Consider the following 8,336-nt stretch of genomic DNA (forward strand, 5'->3'; position numbering starts at 1 on the left):
ATGGAGATGTTCTGTATATTAAACATAAAATCTATTCATAATATGCTGTATTTTTATGTTTTAATAATGAAGTTATATTGTGGTAGATCTAAAAATACATCTTGAGAAAAGACAAGAGAGGAAAATATCACTTTTGGGAAATTTATTCAACAGCCATAGTCAATAGTTGTAAACAATTGGATGCATTTTTTTTTTTTTCAAACAAAGTTTGAAAACTTTTCAAACGTTTTTTGAACAAAGTTTAAGTGCCAGGCGCACAACAACAACCCAATTCACAACAGCAACACACACTCTTCCTGTCTGGAATGTTCCACAGTATGGCATAAAACAATTGGATGCATTTTTTTTCAATGTATACAACATGCAAAGAAGCTACAATGGTTATTTTAATATGAATCCCAGTTGAAATACTCCAGAAGTTACTCCTCTTTAAATCTGGACATTTTTTTGTCACAAAGTTTAAGTGTCAGGTGCTCAACAACAACCCAATTCACAACAACCACCCACTCTCCCTGTCTGGAATGTTCCACAGTATGGCATAAACTTATCTATCTCCATGGAGACAATCAGGTGATGCCAACAAGGCCAAGTTACAGGTCAGATCTGTGGAGAGGCGAGCCCCCTCAAAGTAAGAATGCATGTTTGTTAAAGGAACACGCCGACTTTTTGGGACTTTAGCTTATTCACTGTATCCCCCAGAGTTAGATAAGTCCATACATACCCTTTTCATCTCAGTGCGTGCTGTAACTGTCTGACACACCCACCGCTATCCTAGCTTAGCACAAAGACTTGAAGTAAATGGCTCCAGCTAGCATACTGCTCCCAATAAGTGACAAAATAACGCCCAACATTTTCCTATTTATATGTTGTGATTTGTATAGTCACAGTGTGTACAAATGACAAGGTCATATGAGAGACAGCCATCTTTTAACCGTATACATACTGGGAACTATATTCTCAGAAGGCGAAGCACTGCTACTTGGGCGGAGTGATTTACTCGCAGCGCCTGAGAAGCCCCGTGGTGAGGAGCAGAGAGTTCGCTCAGAGTGTTGCGCTAATCACTCCGCCCAAGTAGCAGTGCTTCGCCTTCTGAGAATATAGTTCCCAGTATGTATACGGTTAAAAGATGGCTGTCTCTCATATGACCTTGTCATTTGTACACACTGTGACTTTACAAATCACAACATATAAATAGGAAAATGTTAGCGTTATTGTCACTTATTGGGAGCAGTATGCAAGCTGGAGCCATTTACTTCAAGTCTTTGTGCTAAGCTAGGCTAGCGGTGGGTGCGTCAGACAGAGTTACAGCACGCACGGAGATGAAAAGGGTATGTATGGACTTATCTAACTCTGGGGATACAGTGAATAAGCTAAAGTCCCAAAATGTCGGCGAAGTTCCTTTTAAGATTATTTTTTGCAATAAAAAAAGTTCTAATTGAATAAATGCAAGATAGATAAGTTTTATACCATACTGTGGAACATTCCCACAAAGAAAGAACATCTTCATGAAACAAGCAGGTGGTGGACCCTCTACCAGAAAAAGTTACATAGTGCATTTAAAACAAAAATTACTTATTGTGCCTTAACCATAATACACATTGTGGATTTAAAGCGAAAACTAACAGTACCTCTTAAACAAACAGTCAGAGTCCACAGAAAGAGTCCATACTTAGGCTTAACACCACTCGTGATCGGAGAGTTCCTGTATCAGGGTGAGGACTCGAGGGTTCACGTTGAGACGACGCTTGGAGTTTTTGTTCTCTACTTTGGTTCCTTTTTCTGGGTTTATGGAGAAAAAACACCTGTAGAATAAAAGCATATTAAGCATTTTAATTGATCAGTAAAAAAAAAAAAAGAAAAAAAATATGCACACACACACTGCTCAAAAAATAAAGAGAACACTTAACACAATGTAACTCCAAGTCAATCACACTTCTGTGAAATCAAACTGGAAATTATAGGCAATTAGCAAGACACCCCCAATAAAGGAGTGGTTCTGCAGGTCCTGCAGAACCACTCCTTTATTGAGGGTGTCTTGCTAATTGCCTATAATTTCCACCTGTTGTCTATTCCATTTGCACAACAGCATGTGGAATTGATTGTCAATCAGTGTCCTAAGTGGACAGTTTGATTTCACAGAAGTGTGATTGACTTGGAGTTACATTGTGTTAAGTGTTCTTTATTTTTTGAGCGTGTGTGTAATGTAATATATATAGAGAGAGAGAGAGAGACAGACACACACATATAACAGTCTGAGTCCGGGTCCGAGCTTGGCCGAGACTCAGGCCACACCCAGAGGCAAGGCCAAGAGTCAGACCCAGACTAAGACCGGGCTTGAGTCCGGCTCTTAGTCTGGGTCTGACTCTTGGCCTTGAGTCCCAGCCTTAGTTAAGGTCCGGATTAAGACCGGGACCTCAGAGACAGACTCCCAGGTCTGAAAAATGAGTAAGCCATGTTTACTCACCTTTGAAGAAACTCCAGAGTTGAAGCCAGCTCAGATGGATAATGGATATTAAAACAGTAGTAACTCCCGAACATGAGGCACAATGCAGAAATGAAGGAGGAGATGTTTGTGTTGATAAGGTTCCGATCCAGACTCAGCATGTACCTTGTTGCGGAATAGCAGGACTGTCCTATGAACAAATTTAACAGGTTATATTAATAAGTGCTGCACTCACATGACAAATTCTATAAACAGTGCAATTTAAAAAAAAGAGATATGAAACAGACTTACCACAGACAATAACAGTGGGTGTCAGAGGCACTTGCTCCAGTTGGACCTCTTCTGCCAGACATGTATCTTCTACATGGAAGAACATGGACTCCTCATCAAAGTAGCTGAGCAGAAGCAGGAGCATCTCTATCACATCATCTGAGCAGCCAGTCTGCAGTCCTCGCGATCCTCTGAAGCCTTGCATAATTCTGAAGGAGCTTCTTGCTCTTGTTGACACAAACTGTGGTCATGTAGTTGAGAAGCCTTTTTCCCTTCAAATCCAAATTTCGTGTGAATGTCTCTTTGAGGTCAATCCCAGTCAGTTCCATGAAGTGGACTGACATGCCAAGTTCATCAAACCAAAACGGCCACTCCTCTCTAAGGCATTTGATACTTTTTCCCTGGTTGACATGTTGACGCTGGGTATAAAATGTGGACTTCATTAGACATTTTACCTCTTCTGGATTGGCATCAGAGTGTTGGAACATCACCTTGAGTTTTTCCATCTTTTGCTGCTGGCTCTCTTGAGTTTCTTCAAGGGGCAGAAATTTTACATTCCATTTAATGCATCCGTAAGTATCCTGCATTGCTGCTCTCTCTTCTAATGGGATCTCGTCTGTGTGGTCTGAGACATCAGTCTGATGTTTTCTTTTTCTTATTTTGGGTGTTGAAGTGCGCCTCACATTTTCAATTCTGTTTAGCAACTGTTTGACAAGTGAATGGTAGCCTGTTCCAACAATATCACCATCTATTACATCCTGGAGAGATTTGGGATATTTTGCCACCATTTTTGTTGCAACGTCAGTTGAATGCTTTTTACCTACATGAGGGCATTTTTCCATCATCTCAGTCACAACAATCCGGACCATTTTCCTCCTCAGTTTTGGGCCTGGCCTTTTTCCCTCTCCAAAGAATGCATCACTTCGTCAGGAAATTTACTCCATGGAATTTCAAAGTTGTCATCCCAATGTGTGTCAACTCCTGGGCTGCTGGAGGAGGTTGACGATGTACTTTGGGGTGAAACAGAGAGCAATGACCGCGATTGGGAAGGTGAGGCTTCCACAGATGATAGGGAGCTGTTCTCAGGAGTGTGGTCTTTAAATGACAAAAAAAATAAGATTATGATTCACACTGTACAATATTACACAATGTCCATGTCTGCTTTTGATTTTGAATAGTTGTGGGTTGTGTGGTGTTTTTACTTACATTTCTGTTTCCAAACAGAAAGAAGCTTTCTGGCTTGTACAGGTCTTAATGCAGTCATCAAATCAGCCTCCGTTACGAGCGTAGATCATCATACGTCTCGACTCCAATGGACTGCAAGTGCTCTTCCAGGATGTTTTTGTTCACTGCTTGAAGTTGTGGTAGGACTTCCATGATGGCGACATCTAGGAATGTTTGCTCTGAGTCACTCATATTTGCATTGAAGAAAAAATGCCACCTTCGAACAGAACAGAAAAAAATATACAGTACATACACTTAACAGAGCAGGGACATGCATCAGGTAACACTTTTATTAATGTCAAACTATTTAGAGTGAGAAGTGAGCTTTAATTGGACTTTATTTTGCCACAATACTGTGTTTTAGTGGAATGACTTGGTATCCATCAAGAATGTATGACACCAAAGGATAGAAATCGGGCAGGTCATTAATGTTGATACACTGTAACCCAAGACTGTCCTTTGTCACAGAATACAGATGGTATTCTGAGAGGAAGATGCCTTTGTGGATATCCATCAAAACATACACAGATGTGTCATTTTGAATCAAGATGAGTAGAAGTTCACCAATCTCCATATACTCATAATTTCTGTACACAAGAAACTGTCCTTTTTATATGCAGTGCCTTTGTACTGAATGTTTGTGGTAACTGTGGTATTGCTCTCTGAAAAGGCTAACTCCCTGACTGCATGTTTAATAGCGTTACTGTAGAGGTTGGGATAAAACGCACAGCTGTCCTTCACTTGCAGTAGTTTACTGCATTCTTGCCCGGCTAAAAGATATGCCTGATACATCTGATGACGCTCTGACAAAGTTTGACAAATGTTTTTGAAGTTTTTCAAGTGTCTGGCACATCTTTTAAAATAACTGTGTTTACTTTCAAACCTAATTGTCCATAACCTAATCAATGGACCAAATTTCAAGAGCAGTGCTGAATAATGGCGCAAATAGTGGTGCTTGGGTTTTAGTTGAATTTCAGGAAACAACATCTTTCTCGACTCCAAATATTCTTGGATCAAAATGTCAAGATATGCTATCTGGGACAAGGAAATGTTCTGAGCACAAATAAGATCCACAATGTCTTTTAGCTGGAGAGCTAACTGCCATACTTCATCCTCATGGTTTTGCACTTTGTCACCAATCAAAACTGGTAGCAATCTCAAAAGGTTCCAGTTTTGAATGGCTTGCCCCGATAACTTGGCTCCGTCAGGGTTGACAGCACATGGCTTTGTGAGTGCTTCAGATCCTTTGTACTTAAACTGTTTGATGCGCCTGTTTAAGAGGGAGTATGTGAACCATTTTTGCTTTTTTATAATGTTCTTCAGGTACAGTGCTAGATCATATGACAAGACTCCTTCAAAGAGGTCATGACCTAAACATGGCGGGAGACCAGGCTGGGATACGTGAAAAGACTCAAGGGTATTAAAGATAGACTTTACCTTTATTCCTCTGACACCTTGGATGTTTTCAGCCTGGAGATCAGCAACAGCCGCGTCATACGTCTCTGGGGTGCGTGGAGGACCACAGACATTCGGATCAGCCTCAAACTCACTTCTTGTGATTTCACAGTACCTGCAAAAATAATGAGAGCGGCTGAAGTTCTCTGTAAACCCACCTATGCAATGAGAACCCAAGTTATCCCCAGCAATGCAGTAAAGACCCCTTTTACGGTTTCTCCATCTACATTTATTCCATCGGTCTCCAAGGATTTCAGATCTGCCAACAACTCTGAGAAAACTTTGGCTACTCCAAAACGCTTAAGGTCATTCTCAATACACAACAAGACTAAAAACATATTATCAGTATTTGAACGCAAATGAATGGGTAAATTTGCTAATGAAAGATAGACTGCAAGAACTTTGTGCGTCTTTTTAGCAGAACCCAGGGGATTCACAACTTCAAATGAATCTTGGTACAAAATCAGTTTGAGGCTTTCAGGGTTTTCATTAAAGAACTGGTGACATTTGAAATTTTGTCCATCATATAAATCCGTAAAAACCTCTACATCAGGATCTCCAAACTGTTTTGACTGTGTATTCCTCCCTAAATGTGACTGCAAAAAGCTCTTCAGAGTTTCTGCCACTGGTATGTAGTAAGCACATTTTTCTGTCATGTTTTCATCCATTCCCAATGCCACTTTTTGGGGTTCTGTGTATTTAAACATTTTTGTGAATGTCTGATTTCTGGAGTATGTTGTTCTTAATTGTCCCTGATGACAGGCAGAGAACAAATCTGACTCTTTAATGCAGTCACAGATTTTAGTGACTGCTTCATCTGATAGGCTCATATCATGTTTTAATAAAGTATTTACTTTAGTTATTGTATAGGCTTGACCTAACTCATGCACATTTTGCATTTCCTCAACAATAGTCTGTATAGTAGAGGCAGGAATAAGCAGCTGTCCTTGCAGTTTAAGGTAAAAGAGACACATGTTTCTGAGATAAGACTGACTATCATTCTCTGGCATATCACTGGCTGCACTAGCTGTTGGCATGGCTTCATGTGTGTTTTCTGAATCATCTGTACTGGCAATGATATCTGGGGGCTGAGGTCGAGTTTCCTGTACATGTTATCAATACCATCTGGGGAGCATGCTTTATGTTTCCTACACATGTGAGAAGTAAATGATGACTTTTTTGTAAATACGTGCTTACAACCACTTACTGGACATGACACCGACCTGCCCTCTCCAATATGATCATTTAAGTGAGACACTAGCTCTTTCACCGTGTGAAAATGGCGGGCACATAATGAAACTGCGCATTTTAAATCCGCAACAACAGCTATAGGAGCAGCTTGCGGTGCAGGTGCATTGTGCACACGATAAAAATGGCCCTTGAAAGCTGAGTAAGTGGTAAATGTTTGACTACAGTTGGCGCCAACACATTTGAAAAGACAACGGGGCTCATTTCTATGCACTCTGCAATGTAGTACATAGCCTCTTAATGTATCCAATTTCTTTTTACAAAAGACGCAGGTGATCATTTTTAGTATTTTAAGTGTTTGCCTGTGCTATTCAGCTTAACTAAGTTATCACGCATTGATCTAGCTAGCTAGCTAACGTTAACATTAACGTTACTGGTATTAAATATCAACTGGTGCTAGCTTACACCATGTGCTTACACATTTTCGTTTGGTCTTGGGAAAAAAAAAAAAAAGTAGGCTAAATGTGAAGCTTACCTTGCAAACTTTCAATTTTCGGATTGAACAGCAGCAGACCCTCCAAAAAACTTGTGTTAAAATCGTAGATTTGTCCTAAAAACTTTTAAAATGACAAAGTGGTCCGAAGATTTCTGCTGTGCCTCTGTTTTCTCTCTAGCAATCGCCGCTGGCTCGCAAGTTAATTGACGTTAGCACAGCAGCTGCAGCAGCCGTGAACAACGAGCTCGTGCTTCTCCCGCTCTCACTTCAGTATCCAATCAGAGACGAGCTTCAATTGCGCACTATGAAATTCAAAATTAGGCAGACTAGTGCACAATGAGAGAGGACAGGTACAAGTCTGTGGTTAGAGGAAGCACTGTTAGGTTGTTTAGCCTGTGAAAATGATACAATGCTCAAATTTTATAAATATAAATAGAAAACTAGGCTAAGTATTACATTAAAATTTAAAGACTAAAAGAAACGTAAAGCCTACAAGGATTATGGTTAGGACTGAACAGAAAATTATAATTTTAATTCCTTATACACACACTCTATAAATACAGTAGGCTACACAAATAAATCATAAAGTGATGTGAAGGCACTGTTTGGTTGTTTAGCCTGTGATAATGACACAATGCTCAAATTATTACTATTATTTTATCAATAGGCCAATGTAGAAAACCAGGCTATTACATTAAAACATAAGGCATTATACAAGGATAAGGACTGAACAGAAGTAGGCTATTACTTTATATCAATCATTTTAATGTCTTATACACACACTCAACAATAAAGCCTAAATTATAAAAACAATGTTATTATAATTGTAGCCTATTTTTATATATAAGATAGGCAATCTCTCAGGTTCACAATTAATTTTTTTGTGAAAACATTTTTATTACCTCAATTTGCATCGTTTCATCAATCATGATAAAAGTACAGCATAAACTTGTAAAGTGATTTACATTTGTATTTTTTAAGAACAACTGACTAAAACTTTATTTTTTACAATATTTGCATGTCAAATTAACAAAATTGTTTTGTTATGAGTATTACAGTATTTCTCTGTTTTTGATACCAATATTTGTAGTTTTAACAAATAAATTTGATTATAATCACATATTGTTGTTGTAAATATAACAAAAACATTCTGTTTAATAGGTTACAAAAAATCACTGTAATTCAAACAAAAAATATATGTTTTTGGGTTTACAATACTTTTCTGTAGGGATTTTACATAGTTTTTCTGTAAATTTCACG

The 8,336-nt window shown here is 38.9% G+C and overlaps 1 long non-coding RNA gene across 1 annotated transcript; it reads right to left on the minus strand.

The window, feature by feature from the left end:
* Window positions 1–3,092: 3,092 nt before the first annotated feature.
* Window positions 3,093–7,279, minus strand: LOC127626385 (uncharacterized). Its single transcript, XR_007968443.1, has 4 exons — window positions 7,116–7,279; window positions 5,375–5,507; window positions 3,920–4,154; window positions 3,093–3,808 (listed from the first exon to the last, which is right to left on the minus strand). It is a non-coding gene; the product is annotated as an uncharacterized LOC127626385 (long non-coding RNA).
* Window positions 7,280–8,336: the final 1,057 nt, after the last annotated feature.

The sequence above is a fragment of the Xyrauchen texanus genome, chromosome 32 (assembly GCF_025860055.1).
Source record: "Xyrauchen texanus isolate HMW12.3.18 chromosome 32, RBS_HiC_50CHRs, whole genome shotgun sequence".
NCBI classification, from domain to species: Eukaryota; Metazoa; Chordata; class Actinopteri; order Cypriniformes; family Catostomidae; genus Xyrauchen; species Xyrauchen texanus.